Below are 25,093 nucleotides of genomic sequence, written 5' to 3'. Positions count from 1 at the left end.
GGGCAATCTCAACTCCCCTCTGTCTGGAGATCAGGGGGCGGGGCCACCAGCCATGTGACCATTTTCCCCGAGGGCAACCCACTGAGTTCCGCCACCTCTTTTCCCAGAAAAAAAGCCCTGTTGCCAACTATGTCCTGGGAAGTTCTTGGGGGACGGGTGATGGTGGATTTCACCTTGAATCTATAGCATACCTTACCAGCTTGCCCTTGGAAACTGCCTTTTTTCCAGATGAACTGATCTCTGATCTGTTGTGATTCCAGGAGAACTTCAGGGTCCACCTTGTGGCTCGCAACCCTAAACTGGGCTCTTGCTGCACAGGATCCAAACCTGCTTAGGATGGCACTATCAGTCTCCTGTTTTGAGGGAGGGATATACCCCCCTCCCCAAGACACCTTTCAGACTAGGATGTTCTGGGTTTCATGGGTATCATAGGTCTGCTTTTTAGCTAGTGTAGCTTAACAATTTGGAGGCATACATTAAGTACTGTTCTGAGAATTTGACCTTTGAGGCAAGCTGGGCTATCCCTGGTGGACTGAAACAGGAAACAGCCCACTCTGTTCCTTTTTTGGCTCTGGGAGTCTCCTGCCACAGAAGCACAGATAGGGTTACCAGTCACTGCTGGGGACAGGGGATCCCCCGCTCCCACCCTCCAGCCCCCACTATTGCTTACCTGTCTGGCGGGGGGAAAGATGGGGGGGAATGTGCCTCCTGGGGCGTGCTGCCAGTCGGTGCGGTACGCTCCTCAGTGGGCCGATTTGGGCCCCAAATGGGCGGAATCAGGCCCATTTGGGGCTGAAATCAGCCCAATGTGGCATGTGGGAGTGCTGCCAAGAGGGCCCTGGAGAGCGCTTCAGAGCAGGCCAATTTAGGCCCCAAACGGGCCTGATTCAGCCTGCTGCAGAGCGCGGGAGTGCTTGCAGGAGCAGTAGGATGCCCTGCGTGATGATGTCACTTCCTGGAAGTCACAGAATCACAGAGTTGGAAGGGGCCATACAGACCTCCTAGTCCAACCCCCTGCCCAATGCAGGATGAGCCTAAAGCATCCCTTATTCATCCATATTCATCCAGCCCCTTCTTGAAAACTGCCTGTGAAGGGGAGCTCACCACCTCCCTAGGCAGCTAATTCCACCTTTGAACTACTCTGACCGTGAAAAAGTTTTTCCTAATATCCAGCCGGTACCTTTGTGCATGAAATTTAAGCCCATTGCTTCGGGTCCTACCCTCTGCTGCCAACTGGGACAGCTCTTTGCCCTCCTCCAAATGACAACCTTTCAAATATTTAAAGAGAGCAATCATGTCCCCCCTCAACCTCCTCTTCTCCAAACTAAACATTCCCAAGGCCCTCAGCCTTTCCTCGTAGGGCTCAGTCTCCAGACCCCTGATCATCTTCGTCGCTCTCCTCTGCACCCTCTCAATTTTGGCCACATCCTTTTTGAAGTGAGGCCACGTCATGTCATTCATTATGCAGCCTGGGAGCATGCGTGCACAAAGCACATGCATGAGCACCACAAGAAAGGTGAGTGCTGGGTCTCCCACCTCCCGCTGGGAGGGTAAAGAGACCTGGCAACCATAAGCGCAGAGCAAATCATATCATAATTGTTTATACATTTTTGCAACAAAAAGAGCAGGATCTAATAGAAACATTACAATGCAACTATCTCTTTGTATGGGAGAATTTCCAGGTACCTCAACATTGCCAATTTACCCTTGGGCCTGGTGTACGTGACCTGCTTACTTTGAACGTATGGCTCCGCATTTGACTTACATCAGGGCCTTAGTTACATTTCCCAGGACAGTACCCTAGGCTTTTTTGGGATGTAAAAATATCCAGTGTTCCGGCTGGTTAGGGAAAATGGTGTGCTGTCATTGTATTATAGTGATAATTCACAACTTGATTCTTCTATATGGACAAGTTAATCTAGTTGCTAATGACTGCTATCGTTCAGTGACTCTGCACTGTCCAATGATGTGCCGATGCAGCCTGAAATATCTAGTTATTAATATTTTGCTGCACTGGCAAGGAATCTCTTCATGGCGTCATCTGGAAATAGTTAGCAGCAGTGCTCACAGAGGTCGCATCATTTGGAGGAGAAACCACACGAAGTCTGTTTTATGTTGCAGCCTTGGGCGTCTTTCCTGGGAATTCTGCGTAGCAACTGCCAGAAATGCATCTTTGCAGAAGCAACCTGTTGAAAATTCTTCTCATTTCCCCCTTCACTCCTCCTACACATTTTGAATACGCACAATTGCAAACAACAGTTACAATTTTTCTTTGGCAGAGGCAAGCTTCCTGTCTAGTCATTCCAAGCCAGCTGGTCCACATGCTAATGTGAAGCTCTGCCTCTGTCTCAGACTGTTAGAAACCATTCCTTTTTGTAAAACAATAGGCTTGCAGCATGTGTCTAATTGCAAACAAGGACAAAGCAGTCTCTCTGTTGTTTGCCACAAATGCCTGGCTAATGCAGTCTAATAGAGCTGTAGAGTTAGAAAGGGCCGTGTAAGTCATATTGGTCCAACAATGGATATCCAAAGGTTGAGCATGGCCTACAGTCTCTGCTTGAATGCTTCCAGCTAAAGACAGTTCACCCCCCACACCCAGGTTATTGAGTCCATCGTCAAACCATTCTTACTGTTAACCAGGGCTTTTTTTCTGGGAAAAGAGGTGGTGGAACTCAGTGGGTTGCCCTTGGAGAAAATGGTCACATGGCTGGTGGCCCCGCCCCCTGATCTACAGACAGAGGGGAGTTGAGATTGCCCTCCGCACTGCTCAATCTCAACTCCCCTCCGTCTGGAGATCAGGGGGCGGGGCCACCAGCCATGTGACCATTTTCAAGAGGTTCCAGAACTCCGTCCCCCCGCGTTCCCCCTGAAAAAAAGCCCTGCTGTTTGTCAGGTTCTGGTTGTGTTTAAGCCAAAGAGACTCCATTTAACTTTGTCAGTGTGTCAAGTGTGCTTCTTGCAGGTGGGAAGACCGATGCTGGGAGCCTAGCAGAGGGAGAGGGATTGTTATCGTCTGCATACCTCCGCTTTCCTGCCGCCCTTGAGAAACTTTCCTTTTCTCACCCTCGGGCCGTTTGTTTTGAGAACTATGGGGGAGGATGGGGCCTGAGGGGAACTGCTTATTCTGTACCTAATCCTTTGCTTGGCATTCGTAACAATTCTACAGTTCAGCTAAGATCAATGTATCTTGGAATGTGTACTCTATTGGTTGACTATCGTCAGTAAAGCCTTTTGAAATCAATGGACTTTTGTCTTATTGCAAGAGGTGGGCTGAGTTGCAACTTTTAGCAAGCCACAGTCTGACACTGTTAACAACAGCAACAACAACATAACATTCGACTTATATATTGCCGTTTAGGACAACTTTATTTATTTATTTATTTATTTATTTCAGATTTGTATTCCGCCCTGCCCGCGAGCGGGCTCAGGGTGGATAACAACATGTTAAAAATACAATTTAAAAATTCATGTACATTAAAAACAACACATTTAAAACAGGATGGTGGACAGCCTTCACAGGAAGGGTTAAGATTTATACACCCCCCTTTTCCAGGCCTGCGGAGCCCCAGCCTCAGCCATATGCCTGGCAGAAGAACTCTGTTTTGCAGGCCCGGTAAAAAGATAGTAGGTCCTGCCGGGCCCTGATTTCAGCAGACAGAGCGTTCTACCAGGTGGGAGCCAGGACCGAAAAGGCCCTGGCTCTAGTTGAGGCTAGGCGGGCCTCCTTGGGGCCAGGGACCACCAACAGCTGTTTGTCAGAGTGTCCTCTGGGGAATATATGGGGAGAGACGGTCCTGTAGATACACTGGTCCCAGTCCACACAGGGCCTTATAGGTCAATACCAGAACCTTGAATCTGATCCAGTACTCCACTGGCAACCAATGCAGCTCGCGTAAGAACAGTGTTATATGTGCCTTATTGGGCACTCTCATAATAACACAAGCTGCTGCATTTTGTACCAGCTGTAATCTCCGGGTCAGGCTCAAGGGCAGCCCTGCATAGAGCAAGCTACAGTAATCTAGCCTCGAGATGACTGTTGCTTGGATCACTGTAGTTAAGTCACGGGTTTTAATGTTCCTATGTGATTTTTTTCTGCCACTGGTGGCAGTCAGGGAGGTCTGTGATGAGTGTTGGGGAAGCAACGTGGCCCAGATCAAACTGGATCAGATTTTAAATATCAGCGCCCAATTTGAACCAGGGGATTGAAATGTTTATCCTTGCACACTCTAAAAGGAGGTTTTCAGGTGTGAACTCTGTCTCCAATTTTAATAAAGGAAAAATAGTGCCTTAACATTTGGAAGTTTGGGATATGCTGCAGGAGCATTTCCTTGGAACAAGAAATGTGTGGATCTGTGGAGGAAAAAGCCAAGAAGCAAGAATTCCATGTACTCTCACGTGTATGGAAATAAGTGAATCCAGAAATTGTAAAATCATCAAAATTAAATAAACAGGATCCTTATTTATTCATGAGGCCAAAGATGAAATATAATTTTATTTCTGTCTAGTAATCAAAGTGCAAATATCTGTTAAATCAAATTTAAGATTAATGAACCCTCCAGGAAAAAAGAACAGTTGTTCTCCGACACTGAAGGAGAAATAAACACAGATGGGGAACGTGGATTAATTTTGCTGCCAGTTCTTGCTTGCAACTTCACTTGAATATGCGTCATCTCATCGAGCAAAACGAACTCTTTTTAGATAGGAATTATAAATAATAATAATTTCCTGAGAGTACTAATAATGAATAGAAAGGAAACTATCTTTGGGAAGTGTGATTGAACTGCAGGACTACAATCAAAATGATGGCTTTTTGGCATGTTCTCAGCCATGCTGTTTGGTTAGATTGTGCACAAGCTATGGAAGTTCTTGTGAATCATAACAGTGAATAAACAATATGGAAGGAGAACTTCCTTTTACTCAGCAGTGGGACCTGGCGCTCACCTTTCTTTTTCTCTTCCGGGAAGTGACATCATCGCACAGGCCTTGGAGGTTGCGCACTCTTCGGACAGGGCTAATTTGGGCCCCAAATGAGCCCGATGTGGCCTGCTTGGGTCCAAATCAGCCCCGTGCTAACCTGCGTGATGACGTCACTTCCAGGAATGACATCATGCTGCCCTGGAAGCATGCCTGGAGACCAGTTTCCCCACCTTTCCCCCCTGCCAGCCAGGTGAGTGGTGGCAGGGGGTGGAGGTGGGAGAGGGGGATTCCTGCCCCTGGGGGAATGGCAACTCTAAGTGATACTGAGGAAAGGATCAGCAGTTCAGCACTTCGCTTCTTCTGACTGTGGCCATGCACAGACAAGACGAATCTTTCTACAAACCTGAGAAAAGCCACAGGTTTTCAGAAAAATCTGAAACCTTTAAAAAAATTGGGGTGTTAGAAAAGCACCTGTAGCTTTAAGATAGAATGATAGAAAAGCACCTGAAGCTTTAAGAAACAAATTCTGTCAGTGGCTGTTGCTAGGCAACTACAATAATGTATTCAGCCTTCCAGCCTTAGTAAAAGGTAGGGGGAGGAATCAGGATCTTTCCCGGGGCTGTTTTGGCTTTTGAAAAAGTCTCATCGGAACCAGGATCAGAAGCAATCGTCGGTGCCTTGCATGAGTCATCCAAGCTCACCAGCAGCCACACCACAACAGCAAATGTGGGGTAGTGGTTCAAGTTTCAGATTAGGATCTGGAAGACCCAAGTTCAAATCCTCTCTGCCATGCTAGTTCACTGGGTGACTTTGGGCTAGTCACACATTGTCAACCTAACCCAGGGTCAGGGCTTTTTTTCAGGGGGAACGCAGGGGAACGGAGTTCCAGAACCTCTTGAAAATGGTCACATGGTTGGTGGCCCCGCCCCCTGATCTCCAGACAGAGGGGAGTTGAGATTGCCCTCTGCGCCAGCGCGGAGGGCAATCTCAACTCCTCTCTGTCTGGAGATCAGGGGGTGGGGCCACCAGCCATGTGACCATTTTCTCCAAGGGCAACCCACTGAGTTCCACTACCTCTTTTCCCAGAAAAAAACCCTGCCCAGGGTTGTTGTAAGGCTAAAATGGAGGAGACAAGAATTATGCAAGTAGATCCAGGGGAGTTAGCCGTGTTAGTCAGTAGTTGCAAATTAGCAAAGAGTCCAGTAGCATTTGATGAAGAGAGCTGTGGTTCTCGAAAACTTATGCTACAATAAAGTTGGATAGTCTTAAAGGTGCTACTGGACTCTTTACAAGAATGATGCAAACTGCTTTGGGTTCCCACTGGGGATAAAGTAGGGTTGCCAACTCTAATCTGGAAAATTCCTGGAGATTTTACAGGTGGAGTCTGGGGTGGGTGGAGTTTGAAAAAGGGAAGAACGTCCGGGGTATAATGCCACAGAATTTGTCCTCCAAAGCAGCCATTTTCCTTGCAGATCCCCCACTTGTTCTCTAATTCTGTAATCCTAGCCCAATTGTATTGTTTGTTGATTGTTTTATGCTGTTTGATTGCACTTTGATCCTGTAATCTCCCTGGAATATAAACAAACAAACAAATGCGTGTTAAGATTTGCTCAGTGGTAGAATAAAGTTACAGAGAAACTTTCGGGATGGAATCAGACAATAGTTTTCAAGAGAGTTCAAAATAGTGTGATAGAAGTATCATTTGCAGTACTACATGTGCTCCTTTCTGTTGTCTCTCTATTATCTTTAGCCAAATTGGTTTTGCAGGTCCCTGCTGGTACATTGTTGAACACGTACATAGTTATATGACACACTGTGAGGTACCCACCTGTTACTCACAGCTGGAGTCTTGGTGCTCCCATAATAGATCTGCATGACTGGCTATTGCCCATGGCTGTCCATGCAGGCAATTTATGCCCCAAGCTTACTCTTGGTAAGCAAAGCCTCCAGAGTTCACAGTGAAGCACTGGGCTGGCTCACCATAAGTGCACTCACACTCTGTGTGTATCCTCCAGAGTGTCTCCAGGAGGAGAAATACCAAAGGGGTCAATCGATTCTCGTGTAGAATCCTCTCCTGGAGTAGCCAGATGGCATATTAAGGAATGGTTTTCTTTTCTGTGGGGCGTGGCACACAGAAACGTGTCTGATACGTTCAGCACGCTTTAAAGGCCAGTGCTTCCTCCCGATTTTGAAATGTCAAGTCCTCGAGCGTCACATCTTCATGGATATGCAGGTTATGTTTTGAAAACAATCCCGTAATTATGATGTTAGATTAAAATCCAAATATCTAGCACACGGAGTTTCAGTATTTCAAAACTATTACCAGGGTTGCTAGCTGGCCTGGAGAAAAATATCCTGCCCTTTTAATAAAGGCTTAACATGTGGAAATGAGCGACGGATGTATTTTATGAGATGGAGGTAACTAGCATCACTTGGTAATTAACAATGCGTTAAGCAGATTTTCCTCTAGGCCAGCTGACGTGGAAATTCAACAAAGTATTCCCAGTTGAACCAAACAATTTTATTTGTTTGCTTAAGAATATATATGTTACTTCTTTCCCCAAAGAAGACCCAAAGAGGCTTAGATTAGAAAAATACAATGTAAACCAACTGTGGAAAAGAAAGGGGGAAACTGCAGATTTAGTACATAAGGTTCTGTGAAATCTCTGAGGGGATTTGTGAACAAAACGGCAGTGCTCCCGGGCTGAGGCCTTTCCCTCAGCGTGAAACGCATCAGAAGGAACCAGGCTCGATTCTTAACGCCCACAGTTAACAAGCAACTGCATGTGTGAATAAGAGAAATCGAAATTTTTCATGGTATGGTGGTAAATAACAGCCCATCGAGCCAGTACGACAATACGTTTTTCACGAGGCCAGTTGGCAGCTCTACTTGGGAATGGAAGTTCTTTGCCTTCGCTGGACAGCCACTGCCTGTAAGAATAGAGAAAACTGAGCTGGGTGGACCACTGTGATGAAGTACAGATAGTTCCAGATGTTCAAGGTATAGGGACGAGCTCCTTCTCAGAGCCCTCGTGCTGGCTGTTTAGTACACCTATTTGACCCACTGGAGGAAATGGTCACCATTGTGGTCTAAGGACTGTGGAAAGGGGTAAAAGAGCTACCGGTTGGACTCCTTCAACATATTTATTTAGCACCATATTTAGTGCTCAAGGTAGTTTACATCGTACATATAAAACATAATTAAAATAATATAAATACAAACATTAACATCAGCAGTACAATCATTAAAAACCAATAATACAATACAGTACAATACTGACAAAAACCATACATCTCAGAGAACAGTGCCATCATTAAATTCTATCCATGCACCTTGCCTGTAATAAATAAATCATATGGAGTCAGGCCAATAAAAATATCTGAATCAGGCTCCGAATGCCAGACTAAATATCTCTTTGCAGGCCCTCATCTGTTAAGGCATTCCAGAGGGACGGAGCCACAACGGTCAAAGCCCTCTCTCTGGTCGAAGAGAGTTGAACAGCCTTGGGGCCAGGAACTACAACAGGCCTAAATTGGTGGTGTGAAATAAAACCTCCCTGCATCTGTGGACTCCTACCTGTGATGGGTGGCACAATGCGTTAAGATGGCAGGCGCTGCTTTGTTTGTCAGAGCTGTTCCCATATTTGGTTTGGGCTAATGTTACCTCTCTGGCTGCTGTAATTATTTCAGTCTTATTCTACAATACCAACTTTGGTTTCCTGTTCCTGTGCAATAATAAATCCATTAGTGCAACAATATAAATCCTCTCTAATGCATGTTTCCCTGTAGGCTCCAGGCTGACTCATACTGGTAGACCACTTATAAACTAAATATGTTGTGATGAATTTCCCCCCCAAAAAGGATATTTTGCAATAGACACTCTGAAGTGGAACAGAACAGCAGTGACCATGGTTGTTCAGAAATCAGGTTTATTGTTGAGCTAGAGTTCAAAGAGGTAAATTTTGTTGCTAGACGCGCCGGGTGCAATTTCCTTAACTCTTGAGAACCTTCTTGCTTTCACAGATCTGATATCTTAAATGAAGACAGTCTCAGAGGCAGCTTCCAGCCACAAAAATCTCTCCACAGAAGATCTTCATCTCTGTCTTGTTGAGGGTATGGAGTTGGAACAATCTAATGCTTATGATGTGATGCATAGCCCCGAGGCTGTGAAATAACCTCTCAAATAAAACTATTTGTTGTATTTCTGTTCTGACACCTGAATACAAGATGTCCTGAATGTAAGGCTCACAGCGAGCACTTAAATCAGATCTCTTCTAGCCAGGCTTCAGCACCTTGCAAGTTGTATAATATTATAGTACTAGTGTAAGTGGTCACACTTGCCCTCACGATATTAAGGCTTATGAATATGGCAATATCATAAGCCCCTCTGCTCATGTGCTTAAAACACAGACAAGCTGCCTGGCTAGGCAGGAGGTGGAAAAGTACTGGAATGTGAGAAGTAAGACTAACTTAGCCCCACACCCCAGAGTTTGTGCATAACCATAGAACAAGGGAGGTCTTCAGAAGTACTTGCATGAATCCATTCACACACCCTGCCAATTCTGCCCTTTACCAATTCTCCTATTCTAGCCTCACCCATCCGGCCATCATGGGTCATCAAATAATCTTTTTACACCTATAGTTCCTCCCAGGAAGACCTAATCAAACCTTCATAGTTCATTGTCCCACCTTGGAGACAGTTCACCAGCCTTATTGTCTCACCCTGGAGACAGTTTCCCAGTCCTTTGTCCCACCCTGGGAAGAACCATCAAGGCATCGTTTTAGGGCAGAGACTCTCAGTCCTGCCTCAGGGCATGTTACACAGTGTATCTGACTCTCCTGCCATGTGCTCAGTGTGTGTGTGTGTGTGTGTGTGTGTGTGTGTGTGTGTGTTCTGGACCCTCCACCCCCCCTCAGATGGCGTGTCTGAGCCCCGTCTCCCTCTTGCCATGAAGTACTGGTCACTGAAGCTGCTCTCCCTTGGACACTCTCAGTCTTCTGGACCTGGTAACTTTAAAACCAACTCTGCAACTCTCTCCAAATTTCCTCCCTGTTTTTTTCTAGTTAGCTCTGTGTGTGTGTGCTGTGTGTTTTGTGTGCAATTGATCTGTAATATTTTAAATAAAAACCCCTTTTTGATTGAATATCTGCCTGCTTATTGAAAGGGTTCTCTAGAGGAAGGGATCCTCGTAGACATTGGTGCACAAGATCCCATAGTTACTGGCCTCTCGCACAGCTGTCTTCCTTGCTTGCTAATTCCCCCACAAATACTCTTACTCACAAGGAGACCAATTCCAGTAACACTAGCAACAAAGCCTGTTGTGGGAAAAAATACAATGGGCTCTAGAAAGGGGAGGGAGGGCAGGCAGGGACTCCATCTTCCTCCATCACTGATCCCAGCTGGATGAAGGCGGGGTGGGGATGGCATGGCCACCTCCTCTGCTCCTGATCCAGGCCAGGTGAAAGGGGGGCGGGCATTACCTCCTGCTCTACACCTGATCCCAGCTGGGTGAAGGGGCAGGCATTGCCGCCTGCTCTGTGCTTGATCCCAGCCGGGTGAAAGCAGGGGGCAGGAATTGCCACCTCCTCCACTCCTGATCCCTGCCGGGTGAAGTTGGGAGGCAGGCATTGCCACCTGTTTTGTGCCTGATCTAGGTCAGGTGAATTGCGGCGGGCATTGCCTCATTCTCTGCTCCTGATCCCGTCCAGGTGAAGGGAGCAGGCATTGCTGCCTGTTCAACGCCTGATCCCAGAAGGGTGAAGCGGGGGTCGGCATTGTTTCCTGTTCTGCGCCTGATCCCAGCTGGGTGAAGATGAAGGCTGGGCATTGCCACCTTCCCCGCTCCTGATCCAAGCTGGGTGAAGACGGGGGATGGGCATTGCCTCCTGCTCCATTCCTGATCTCGTCTTAACCAAAACAGAGCTCCACCGGGAAAGTTGACTCACACTAATTGAACCACAGGGGTCTCCGGGGATAGTTATATGTCTAGTATAAAGAATTTTAATCTTTTTCAAAGTGCTAAGTGCCAAATATGTGCAATGTTAACCTTATAAATAAGTCATTACATAATCAATTTTCAGAAATATCATAAATAAGCCACTGAATAGTCATATTACAAAAATACATTCAGTCCATATAGAAATTCATAGTAAATAGTTGGTTCGCAGAAACTCCAATCTCTCTGGTGAAAAGTACTTAGTTTTGTTTCTTTCTTCTTATACACAGGTATATGCAAGTATTCATTTTTCACAATAGATAAATATTGACAAGGTGACCTTCCACACTTTCTTTGTTAAGCAGAAGAGCAGAAAGGCCGAAGAGCACAAAGGCTGATGGTTACTTCCAATATACAGCCGACAGGTGTATTGCCAGCGTCATTCCCAACTCCTGTTTCGTGTTGCCACTTGTTCACAGGCTATATTCTTTAATAAAGAAGGTCACATAAACTGTTGGTCACACAAAGTGTAGTTGCACAACACCAGATCTGCTCAGACAGAACAATTCCTGATCTCAGCTAGGTAAAGGCGGGGGCAGGCATTGCCACCTGCTCTGCTCTTGATCGCAGCTGGGTGAAGGTGGGAGGGGTGGACATTGCCACCTGCTCCACTCCTGATCCCAGCTGTGTGAAGATGGGGGATGAGCATTGCCACTTGCTGTGCTCCTGATCCAGCTGAGTGAAGGCTGGGGGGTGGGCATTGCTACCTCTCTTCTCCTGATCCCAGCTGGGTGAAGGGGGGGCAGGCATTGCCTGCTCTCTGCTCCTGATCTCAGCTGGGAGAAGGCGGGGGACAGGCACTGCCACCTGCTCTGCTCCTGATGCCTGCTGGGTGAAGGCAGGGGGCGGGCATTGCCGCCTGCTCTTCTCCTGAACCTGGCCTGGGCTTCCTGCTGCGGCACGCTCTCTGGAGGTCTGGCTGCCTCATCTGGGCTTCCCTCCACAGCAGCGCCCTCTGGTGACGCACCAGGGTAGGAAGTGAGTTGTCTTGAATATGCTTAGCCTTTTAGATAGTAAGATAAAAGGAAGGGCAGCCCCGGAGCTAGTGCAACTCGACAGCACACCATCTGGGCTGCAGTCTTCACTTCAGCTTCAGGCATGATCTGACTGTGGTCAATCAGGATACTTCAGGCTCTATATAAATTCCTGGACTGCAGGTTTCTTTTTCAGTCTAGACAGTTTAGCAGCTGAGAATAGGCATGAGTGGGTTGAACTTAAGTGTATCCAGGGCTTTTTTTCAGCTGGAACGCGGTGGAACAGAGTTCTGGAACCTCTTGAAAATGGTCACATGGGCTGGTAGCCCCGCCCCCTGAGCTCCAGACAGAGGGGAGCTGAGATTGCCCTTCGCGCCGCTGAGCGGAGCGGAGGGCAATCTCAACTCCCCTCTGTCTGGAGCTCAGGGGGCAGGGCTACCAGCCCATGTGACCATTTTCTCCAAGAGCAACCCATTGAGTTCCACCACCTCTTTCCCCAGAAAAAAAGCCCTGAGTGTATCCCTCACTAGTTGTTGAACCTCCCCCAAAGGGGAGTGAAATTAACAGAGCCTCTGGGGAGGTGAAGATGAAGTTAACACATCCTCTGAGGAGCGATCGCGGCCAGCTCTATCTTTTAAAACTACCCTCAGGTAGAGAAGTGAAATCACAGCCCCGCTAACATTGCGTCTCCCTATGCTTGAGCATCCTCAGGTAAGACATCTTGTGTAGAGAGACTCTTTGTCTCCTGTCCTTGTTAGGAAATTGGACTATGTCTTCTTTGGCACTTCAACTTGGAAAACCAGAGGAATGCCTGTTTTGACTACTGCCTCTGGTCCTTTGTGCCTCTGGTATTCAGTGGTTTTACGTCTTCTGTCCTCAGAACTCTACAGGTTAAATCTTTATATATAGAACTGTTTTGTAAGCCCTGAACAAAGTTACACGAAAAATACAGTTTTCAGTTGGCAGGGGAAAGGGATATTTAACTCTCAATTTGCCAGTTATATCGTGGACATATTTAGCAATACTTTCCCTCTACCTCATAGCCTTTCTTCCCAGCTGGGCTACAAAACCGAGCTTGGCTTACAGGGAAAAACAGTTGGCGGGTGGTATATCTTAAGAACAACCATAATGTACTTATTTTGATATTTATACCCTTCTTTTCTCACTAATACAGGGTCAAGGTGACTTACATCATTCTTCTCTCCACCATTTTATCCCCAGAACAACAACAAAAGGTGGCTAAGGTGAGAGAGACTGAGGGCCAAGCTACAAGTGATGAATGACACTTGAATGGCAAGTGGATCGAGTGGAGGGCAAGTGAACAGGGAGGAATACCCTTGCCGTTCAAGTGTCATTGGTCACTTGTGGCTTGGCCCTCAGTGGCCTAAGGGCTGTTTAGTCTGGTGTTTAGTCCGACATTCTAAACACCATGTCATGTTGGCTCTGAAGTACCTTCCTCTCTGATTCTCTTCTCTAAGGTCTTTCTTGTTCCCACTTCAAGTTTTCTTGGCCAGCAGCAAATCTGCCATGAAAATATACAATTCTGTATGTAGACAGTATTAAATTTTTTTGCTAAGTTTGTGTCTTGAGTTTAAATGTCACACACTGCCTCCAGCTCTTTCCAAAGTGGGTATTTTTTAGCAAGAATGAGAGAGTATGAAAAGAACCAGAAGTTCCTAATGTCCAGTTCGATCCCCTAAGACAAGAATGTGTTCAGATCAGTTCTTTGCTCCGCTGAACCCCCAACCTGGGAGATTCACAGTAATGCTGTGGGAAAGGAATAGCTTCGTTACGTGCAGGGAAATATTACCTGCTCTGAACCTGAAGAGCAGGCTGTGATATCTAAAATAAGAAGCACAGCTGTCCCCTAGTGTGATATTCAGTTCTTGCTGATCTGCTAAATCGATTTCATTGCTGAGTATCTGTTGCCAACTTGGAGGGCATCGTTGCAGTGTGTGCTGAGTGATGACTCAGCAAAGCTCTCGTGTGTTCTTTTCACCAACAGCATCTGGTCTGGCTCTCATTTTGCCCTTGTTCAAGAAGATCACCCGGGCTTTTTTTTTAAGAAAGAATTTTCTGAGTACAATAGTACTTATTGATCCATGAGGAAGCACGATTGCATTTTAGTTTTGAGAAATATGCTGCTTGCTGAGTATTGAGCCGCTGCTGGAATCACAGTTGCACACGGGTTGATTGAAAAGATGGTAACCTTGAGCTACCACTTGCACTGAGTTCGGTGGGGCTCATTCCCAAGTAAGCATTCATAGGATTATGGCATTGGTAACATCCTATGAGTAACATCCTACACGAGACATCTGACACGTGAAGAACACATGTTGGGAGATGCAATGGTAGTTGGGAAGGGTAGTTTAAAAAGACAGAGTTGGAGGCAGGGCAAAGGCTTTGCTATACACTGGAGCTGTGTGACGGGGCTGTGAAATGCCAGAAGGGAAACTTCAGCCCATTAGAAGCTCTCCAGGTCCAAACCTGGCTCTGGAAGGCAGCTCCAGCCCATTTCCATTCCTTGCTGCCCTCTGGTTGAGATCCCACAGTTTTAGACTGGAGAAGTGAAATTGACAGAGCCTTCCAGGAGGCAAAGATGAAATTAACAAACCCTCTGAGGAACAATCTCCACCAGCTCTGTCTTTTAAAACTAAGCTTCCCGGATAACATTGCACTTGACGAACATGCGCCAAGGCGACTCATGTAGAGAGACTCTATGTCTATGTATATAAGAGGAATGTGGGGAGAGACGCTCTACTCTGTGTCACAGCAACCTGCAATCTATCTGCATAGATGACTGTGACAGCTCAGGCTCCTCCCACTTATGACATCATTTCCTGAGATGCACAAGGGAGGACAGCCATGTGTTGGACACAATGGAATCCCAGCTGGTTCTCCCATTTTAGATGTATCTGTGAGTTGTTTTTGTGACCTAGTTTTCAGGCTTGCGTTTGGGGGCTAGTTTGTACTACCGAAGTGTTCTCTACAATTTTTTAGACAAATGATAGTAATTTAAGATGTTGCTCCTAATTAGCATGTAATCAGCTAGGATATAATCAGAACACAGAAACGACTGCATCATCATTAGTGTGTTCATGCTAGAGCCGCAGGCTCTGGTAGCATAAAAATGGCATCGCCTTTCCTTGCAGGGTTTAAAATTTAAGTTCCTCATCACATTATAAATCAATATTGGTTTTATACCACTTCAAGAGTTGTTGGTTGGGTCCGCACATTGGGTGCATCCGCGTGGCAAGGATTCTTTGTTTTGCATTTATTATTGTTGCAAATGCAGAGGGGTGCACCTTTCTTTCTTTAAAAATATTTATTGGCCAACTTTCTTCCTTGCAGAACTCATCAAAGTTAAAAAAATGTAATTTAGGATTGCCAATAAACATAAGGAAAGTGAATTAAAAGCAGTCCTAAAAACACATCTGCGGTTTCCTCCTGAAGAGCAGCTGGGAGGGGGGGGACGTGGGCACCTCCCTGGAGAGGCTGTCCCGTAATTGTGGGGCTGCCCCTGAAAAGAGCCTTTCTCATGTATTCACTAGATGAGCTTTTTTGGTTGATGGGATAGTCTGGAGGGCCTTTCCCTATGATCTTGACTCCCAGGCAGGAACACACGGGAGAAGATGGTCCTTCAGGTACCCCGGTCCCAAGCCATGTGGGGCTTTAAAGACCAAAACTAGCAACTTGAATTGTGCTCAGGAGAGGATTGGTAACCAGTGTAAGTGTTGTAATATTGAGGTCCACATGCTGCTCCCCAACCAGCAGTCTAGCTGCAGCATTCTGCACCAGCTGAAGCTTTCGAACACTCTTCAAGGGAAGCCCCAAGTAGAGCACATTTCAATAGTCCAGTCTAGATGTAACTAAGACATGGATCACTGTGGCTAGATCAGACTGAGCCAGGAACAAGAGCAGCTGGTGTACCAGCAGAAGCTGGGCAAACGTTCTCCAAACCACTCTGGCAATGGCATGTCCCTAAGTGGAGTTTTTTGTGTACATTCCACTGTCACCCACCATTTTCCTTGCTGTATTAATGTTAATTGTGATAGTGAGGTGATGGGGGGCAGGGTGGTCAGGCTGGCAGCCCCCAGGAACTTGGGGGGGGGGCAAGACATCATAAACTGGCATTGCATGATGCCACTTCCAGGCATATACTCAGAAGTGATTTCATGGCACTGTGTGATGCTCTAAGAATTTCTTAAATCTCTATTATTTTAACCACAGAGATCTAGGAAATTCTTAGAGTGTTGTGTGATGCCTTGACGTCACCTGGAAGTGAGATTGTGGCATTGCACAGCACCAGTCTCATCCCCGCCCCCCATTTTGCTCCAGCTGCTCCACCAAATACCATCAGGAGGCTGGGAAGTTCCCTTCCATCTCGGGTAAACTCCTCTTCCTAGTCACGGTGAGCTGACAAAAGGAAAATGGCACCAACATGGAGTGCGCCGTTGAAGATGCAAACTTGCTCTTCCATCTAGCATGCTAACGTGCTTGGACTACATTCTTTCTGAAAATATCTCATTAAAGGTGGTTTGAGAGAGATTGAACCAAGAACAGGGAAAGCCTAGCATGTGGACGTTGTGGGGATGCTCCAAAAACAGTATTCCAGTTTGAAAAACAAGGTGCAGAAAAACCTCCATGTAGAAGCAAGCCATTCTTGACTCTTACTTTATCAAAAACATTCACTTCCTGAACTGTCTACGCAGGAAAATCCAGAGGTGAGTGAGTGCCATATCCATCTTACATGTAGGTCTACTGATAATTTCTCCCAGGGTATTATCAATACTGGAAATTGTAGCTTGCTGAGAATTCTCTTCAATATTTTTGTTTTCCCCACCTTCATGGAACTATAGTGCCCAAGGTTCTCTCTGGGAAGTGAGAATTATTACTAAACCAGGTCAAGTAATTTAGCAAGAAGCTAATTTCCTTGTAAGACAGTCTCCCAGCTGGAAGTTGTGTTTCTTTCCGTGAGGTGCCTCGGTTTTTTTTTCCTTCTTGGATGTATTGCAAGGTTGTTGAGCAGGGCATTTTTTCAGCAGGAACGTGGTGGAATTGAGTTCCGGAACCTCTTGAAAATGGTCACATGGCTGGTGGCCCCGGAGGGCAATCTCAACTCCCCTCTGTCTGGAGATCAGGGGGCGGGGCCACCAGCCATGTGACCATTTTCGACGAGGGCGACCCACTGAGTTCCACCACCTCTTTCCCCAGAAAAAAGCCCTGTTGTTGAGTAACACAGGAAGAAAGAAGATGGCCTTGTATATTTGCCATAATTAATCTACAATTCTGAGACTGTTCACCAGGGAGAAAGTCCTGTTGAAATTCATTACACTGCTTTTGGAGTAATGGTTAAGATTGAGTTGTCAGTTTACCTCTCTTGAAAGCACTAGTGCAGTATATTTTTACCTCAGAGATAAATACAACTGAGTTCAGTGCTCCAAACTCAAGTGTTTCTCTGCAGCCTCAGGGCTGATTCACGTGTGCATATCATCTGATCACACTGGATGACCGCCAACTATAGTATCATTTGGTTTAGTTAACAACCAATTGTTAATTTGTTTAAACTGGTGGAAGAATTCATTTTGTGGGGTTAGATCTCTGATAGCCTGTTTGCAATATTGCAAATATTGAAGCTGCTTGGAGTTGATACTATAGTTGATACCAAATGATACTATAGTTGTATGAACTATTGGGGATATTAGTTGTTGTACCAAAGTTGCACAGTCAGAAAACTGTAGAATCACTTGTGGTGAAACACTCTCCAAGCAGTATACTGCAATAGATATAATGTACTTTTACTGAAGCTGATTCACATTCGTTTGCACTCTTGTAGTAGCAGAAGAAAACACAGAAACATAAATAATACCATTGCGTATTACAAGTGGCCAGCTACTCCAGCTGGACATGAGTGAGAATACGGCTGTACCCATTGTATGCTTGCACAGGAGAGATCAGCAGAAATTGTCTTGCTTCTTGCAAGACCAGCAGGAGAAAGAAAGCAAAAGCACAGAAAGAAAGGGAATCAGATAAAAGCCTGTAGCTCAGACAAAAAGGCAACACACAAATACAGTCTGCTTCTAAAGTAAAGGAAAAAACCCATCTCCCTCCCGTGTCCAGGCATGCTGAACTGCTGCTATTTGAACATTAAGTAGCCCCTGAGACTTACTGAAACAGCACTAAGGATAGCAACAGAACAGCGGATTTGAGTCCAGTGGCACCTTAGAGACAAACAACATTTTCAGGATATAAGCTTTTGAGAGTCAAAGCTCCTTCAGAAAATCTTGTTGGACTCTAAGGTGCCAATGGACTCAAATCCTGCTGTTCTTCTTTAAAACCACCACGGTCAGGAGCAGACTGGCTACCTAACCACAGGGAAATTTCCTGGTGGGCCATTGCCCTCGGTGACAGCTGGTGGTTAGGAACAGGTAGAGCCAAGGCCCAGAAATTCTGCCTGAGCCTCAGGGGCGCTTGACCTAGACCTCTCATCAGTTCAGGCAGTTGGTATCAGCTCACCGGCCGTCTCCTCCCTTATCCCTTCCAGTTTGGTGCATGAGGTAACGGCCATTGCTGGCCTCACTTTGCCCATCAGTGCTGGTTTGTCGTGTAGAAGGGGCTGCTCAGCTTGGCTTGCTCCTGGACCATTTTCATTTCCCTGTCCAGTCCTGGGCACGACTACCTTCTAGAATAACCTCACGTATTTTGGCTGCTGCAGGGAAGGGTGGTACCCCTGTCCTATGTGGCAGGGCTAGTAAAACGAAGGAAGTTATGTGCGGAAAACTGCCCAGAAAGACCTGCCACGGCTAGCCAGAAAGTCAAGGCGATAGATGGAAAAGCACACCATGTCCAAAGGCAGATCCTTAAGTGGCATGCACTCCTTTGAGATTTCTGCAAAGAGGCATTTAAGGAGTCTATTTAATGTCTGCAAGCCACATTTCCCAGCTTTAAGGCACACTTCGTTTCTGACTTAAATTTAGACGCATGCTCACACATCCTCGAAGGTTTACTTTTGGAGTGTGCACAAGTAAGAGCTCTCTGTTTTCAGGCCAAAGGTCTTTCTCTCACACACACACCATGCATCCCTATGAGCAGGGCTTTTTTTCAGCAGGAACGCGGTGGAACGGAGTTCCGGAACCTCTTGAAAATGGTCACATGGTTGGTGGCCCCGTCCCCTGATCTCCAGACAGAGGGGAGTTGAGATTGCCCTCCGCGCCGCTTGGCGCAGAGGGCAATCTCAACTCCTCTCTGTCTGGAGATCAGGGGGCGGGGCCACCAGCCATGTGACCATTTTCTTCAAGGGCAACCCACTGAGTTCCACCACCTCTTTTCCCAGAAAAAAAGCCCTGCCTATGAGTCACTGGGCTAGTGTGCCTTCTGTTCTGAGGGAAGCAAGACTGAATCAGTGATTCCACATGAAGCTTCCTTTGAGAGAAGATAGGATCTCTGGGTCTCTGTGTCAGGAGTGATTATGGGCATAAGATGGCAGTGAGAACTTTTTGATGCAATGTAACTCAAAAAGACACAACAAAGGGAGCCCCTAAGGAGTTGCCTTGACTGCAGCAGGGTTGGGTTCAGGAAGCATGAAAGGGCATAAAGGTAGAAATACACAACCCTCTTGATTTAGTTTGGGAAATCTATCAATCCTACCTTGATTTGCCTTCTGGGCAGGACTGGCCCTGATCTCAGCCACAAAGAACCCAAAAGGGTGACATAATATAGCGGCTGGCTATGATTAGAGATACACGCTGTAAGTGTGGTGGTGTGAGCGTACTGGTATGACACACCCAGGGCTTTTTTTCTGGGAAAAGAGGTGGTGGAACTCAGTGGTGCAACTCAGGACTGCACAATGATGTCACTTTGGGTCAGCAGGAACAAGAGGGGAGTTTTTTAAAGTTTAAATTGCCCTTGGCGAAAATGGTCACATGGCCAGTGGCCCCGCCCCCTGATCTCCAGACAGAGGGGAGTTTAGATTGCCCTCCGTGCCGCTCCAGCGGAGCAGCGTGGAGAGCAATCTCAACTCCCCTCTGTCTGGAGATCAGGGGGCGGGGCCACCGGCCATGTGACCATTTTCAAGAGGTGCCAAAACTCCGTCCCACTGCGTTCCTGCTGAAAAAAAGCCCTGGACACACCTATGGGAGTAACTATCAGTACCATCTAAGCTGAGTTACTCCCTTCTAAATCCATTGAAGCCATGGCCTTAGACGGATGTAAATCTTTTTAGGACAGCACTGTGACTTATCTAACGGCAACGGATGCAGAGAAATAACATAAATTGCCCTTTCCAGGAAGAGACTTATTGGAAGAATACAAGACCAGATCGATGCATGCTACAGAGATGTTGGTGAGTTCTTTAGACTCTCCAGCATTTATTTGAATTCCAGAAGAGTAGCCATGTTACAGCAAAGATAAACAGGAATCAAATGTTACCTAAAACTGGTATTTTAATAAAAACTTTCTGTGCATGAGAGTCCACTTTTTCAGAGGTGGCGATTATGGATCCTCCTTCATTAAAAAGGAGATCAGGTTTCATATTTCTCACATCTTATGTCTGCCTAATGAGAATACACTCACCGCCGCTGAAAAGGTGGGCTCTAGTTCATGCAAGCTCATTCTAGAATAAAAGTTTGTTTATCTAGAAGGTGACATGAGACTCCTGGGCTGTTCCCACAGGGCACGGACGTTTGGGCTGGCTTAGTTTCCTTTCTGCATCCATGTGATGTCATTCTCCTCCATTCATCTTATTTCTATGTACTCCTCCCTCCATTCTGCTGCAGTCTCCCACAAACCTGATTTGAGGTGTGCTTTTTCAGTCAGTCAAGCACTGAAAACATCATAGTCAAACCATCTTTGGAAATCATTTAGATGGGAAGGTGCACATTTGTTCAAGCTCTGTCCACATCGGCTGTTTTTATTACCTCCATCCCTGGGGTGGCCATTTTCCCTCTCTACTGGAGGGCTTTTTTGGTTGGTCTTTTTAAAATCAGTAATGGCTACAGCATTTTACTGCAACAATGTAATAGTTCCCAGCTATCACTTTTTTTTAAAGTAAGTCTCTAGCTTTTTTGCTTGCATAGTTATTAGGAGAAAGGTACTGGCTACACATTTCTCCAGAAAAGGTACTAAAAAAATTGGAAGCCAAACAGCCTGCAACTGTTTTGAGAATGGAGACGTCTGGAGTCAAGGGGGAAAGCAGCCAGTGTTTGGCGAGTGGGTTGTCCCTTTAAGGATGTGTGAAAAGGGTCATTCTCTTTGGGAGCAAGATGCAGTTTTGCCCCAGGATATGGTTTACTCTATAATTGGGCTGTGTTGGAAGGGAAGGATCCAGCGCTCTCCCTCTCCTCAGGGTTTCAGATGGGGACAAACCAAAGAGTTAGAAAGATAGAGAGGTCAGGGCACTGTGTTTACTGTTTACTATTGTTTACTGCTCTGACTGTCTTTTAATATGCAGATTGCTATTCTCAAGATTTCCTCCTCCTGACTTCTCATTCCTTCTCTTCCTGGCTTTGTTCCAGGCAACACCTCTCTCCTTCTCCTCCCTCCATCTTGGCAGAAAGGATGCAGGGCCTTACCCTGCAATCTATGTCCATCCTTAGACTAGATAGGTAGTTAGGATCTGTCTCCTCCTTTCCTATCTGAGTGTGGAGTTCCTTCAATAAAGAACTCTTATTTCTTTTCTAAATATAAACCAAGTGTATGCTTTTGTTATTTTCACTCTTGCACACACACCAGCCAGCAGAATGAGCTCACAACCACCTATAATCACGCTTCCTATGCCGCATGGTAGACTCTGCTAACGGCCCAAACATGGAATCCTTTAATTAGGTTTCTGGGGCCTACGTAATGATTTATTTATCAGGCTGCCCTGCCATGAGCTCAGTGTGTGTGTCCTGGGATCCTATGCACAACCTCAGACGCATGTCTGAGCCTTCTTTGTCTTGCCATGAAGCATTGGTCACTCAGCTGCTACTCTCTACAGACGTCCTCTATCTCCTAGACTGGTAAATATCACCTGTCCCCTGAATCTCTCTCTCTCCCCCCCCCCCCCTCATTCTCCTATTTTCTTAGTTCGCTCTGTGTATATTCTGTTTTCTCTGTGTGTTTGCCTTGTACTGTTCCTGCAATAAAAACCATTCCTGTTGAACACCCACCTGTTTATTAGAGAGTCCTCTAAGGGTGGAGATCCTGCTAGTTACCCCCTCCCACGGTATCTCCTTGTATGCTAATTCTCCCAACTTGTAAGGAGACCCCACTATTTGGGTAACAGTACCTGTAATCTGAACACGAAGAAACAGAAGCTGTTGATACAACTAGCGATAGTTCACTTTTAGCGTCACGTGCAATGTGGCTAGATCACTGGATCATTTAAAAGGTTACTGGCAGACGGCTAACAATGCCTAATTTATCTGAATAATGAAGATTAACTGTAGATAAGCCGTGAACACAAGGAAAAACTCTCAGAGCTGGGCTGTGAAAAAGAGATCGCAACATATTTGGCTATTCTAAATGTATTTTATACGGACAAGACCTGATGAACAGTCTGCTTAAGATGTTAAATTAGGTTGCAAGTTTGGTAGAGAAATCAGCTAAAGTTTTTAATTGGTAGGAACCAATTTTAATTAGCAAAGTCTCAGGGTTGAACTAGACATTGGAGAAGGCAGAAGGTGCTGCTAAAAACAGCATTCCTACATCTAGTTGCTGCCCTTCTCCCTTGTAACTTTTAACGAGACGCTCAGTGTGATGGGACTTACCCTTTACTGCAAGTTTCCCCATATCTGCTGCGCATCGCTGGCTGGAAAGAATTAGACTCAGAGATGCCATTTTCAGAAGCAACCCTGTGTATGACACTTAGTTCCTTGCAGAGAGTTAAGGACACACTCTGCGGGTTTCTGTGTTAACATGAAAACTACTCTGAAAACTAAAGCCATGGAGATCAATTCTGCATTCTGTTATGAACAGGTGGCAAAAATACAGCCATTTCTGTAAAGAACAGTATTTGCGGGACCAGCTCTAAGGCTTGGGGAGTTTGGGCAGGTTAACAAGTATGCATTAAACAGAGTGTGGAGGAAAAAGGCCACAACTTCATTGGTCACAGTGATAGGAGAGTTGGCACAGCGTAGGGCGCGGATCCCTGCCTTGGCTGATCTGCCCGCCAGCCGATGACCCTTCGACCTTCAGCCCGCCTGCTGAAAGGGAATCCACAGGATGACAGTTGATGAGATCCACAAAGGCGTGGTTCCCCCGTAACCTGGAGGCAGGCGCACTCTGACAGTCCCTGAGTTGGGCTTGCCACTGCCGACACCTGGTCCGAGATCCCTTATGGGAATCCCCATCCACGGGGAAACTGGGCACGCAGGTCCTGTGTCTCCCCAAGGGGATCCATGCCCAGTGCCAAAACTGGCAGTAGAGCCCCCAAATGGCTCCAGCCAAAGCCCTTAAAGCTGCAACCAACCCCATAAGCCATCCCAGATGTCCTGCAGCCAAATGTCTTGTCCCCAGCTGGACAGGTGCATTCCACCGGGGCGGTACAATGCCTTCAACCGAAATGAAATGTCTGGATGATGAATCGCCAGGCCCCCAGATTCTAGTACATGGCACCCCACCCTCTTGGACAACCGTCTACAGGCCTTCAAAGCACGTAACCACAGCAGGATAAGGAGCCACAGCCTTAAATGGGCTCTGTGCACACTGCTCTTCTTCCCAAATCTCAGCAAAAGGGTTTTGTGCAGAAATCTAGTTAGAAAATCATTGATAGAATGAATAAATAGTTTGGGAGAGGTAGCGGGGGACTAAGTTTAGTTTTCTGCATTCCCTACCCTTAGCAAGCAGCTGATTTGTAGAACAGTTGACTTTCCAACAGACCTCCACACAGGATTGCCAGACGGCATCCGGAATTATACTGGACTCCAGGGAGAAGGGGGGAGCGGCACCAACCTTTTAAAAAATATGAGTGCATGCAGCTCGCGTGTGCTCCCATCCAGCATGATGACATCACTACCGGAAGTGACATCATCCACCGATCCAGTTCCGCCCCCCATCCCAAGCTGGCCAGCCACTCCTGGGTGGCACTGCACAGATCCAGGTGGCCGGCCAGGGGCCTGGACTGGGCAATGGCAAAAAAAGAGGAAGCCCACTGGGGGATGAGTACGAGAAACCCTTAAAGTGAGACTTCACTGAAATTTTTTTAGTAATTATCTGGGCTTTTTTTCAGGGGGAACGCAGGGGAACGGAGTTCTGGAACCTCTTGAAAATGGTCACATGGCTGGTGGCCCCGCCCCCTGATCTCCAGACAGAGGGGAGTTGAGATTGCCCTCCGCGCCGCTAGGCGGCGCGGAGGGCAAGCTCAACTCCCCTCTGTCTGGAGATCAGGGGGCGGGGCCACCAGCCATGTGACCGTTTTCTCCTAGGGCAATCCACTGAGTTCTGCCACCTCTTTTCCCAGAAAAAAAGCCCTGGTAATTATAAATCCTTGGGTAAATTATAAGTGAGTATGAAAGTGTTCAGTGCATTCAGTAATACATATTCAATCATAAAAATGCATACAAAATCCAAGCCCACCTCTCACCAGCAGGCAACCCAAGCAAACAGGTGGTGCAGGCACTCCCAGTTGGTACAATGACATCACTTCTGGAAGTGACATCTTCATGCTGGCCGCAGAAGTGCTCCTGCTCTTTGTGCAGGGCTGATTTTGTGCCCCAACAGGCCGATTCTTAGAGAATCGCACTGGCCCTGGGCAAAGCATGGGAGCATTACTGCAGCCGGCACGATGACATCACTTCTGGAAGTGACATCATAGTGCACCAACTGGGAACCAAGACAGAAGACGCCGTGAGTACTCCCCCTGCTGGTTACCAAGAAGACCTGGCATCCCTAGTGTATAAAATACAGTAAATGAGTTCTAAGTATGGAAGTATTTGGTGGTGACTGACCAAGCTTCCCTGATGTCACTGAGGGATAAGGAGGAGACATGAGGATCTCTGCTGCTATTAGCAGATGAATGGCCTTGGAAAACAGAAAAATGAGGACAGGAAAACCTTTTATGATGCCCTAAAATCGATCAAGAGAATTTGAGCTGGAAATGGTCTACATTGGAAAATAGGTCTGGAAAGGAAGGAGCCAGGAGGCCAAGAAAGTAGTAGATCAAGGAGAGCCAGTTTGGTGTCATGGTTAAGAGTGCGGGACTCTAATCTGGAGAACCAGGTTTAATTC

The sequence above is a fragment of the Eublepharis macularius genome, chromosome 8, assembly GCF_028583425.1.
Source record: "Eublepharis macularius isolate TG4126 chromosome 8, MPM_Emac_v1.0, whole genome shotgun sequence".
Classification (NCBI taxonomy): domain Eukaryota; kingdom Metazoa; phylum Chordata; class Lepidosauria; order Squamata; family Eublepharidae; genus Eublepharis; species Eublepharis macularius.
Note: the sequence above shows the minus strand (reverse complement) of the source record.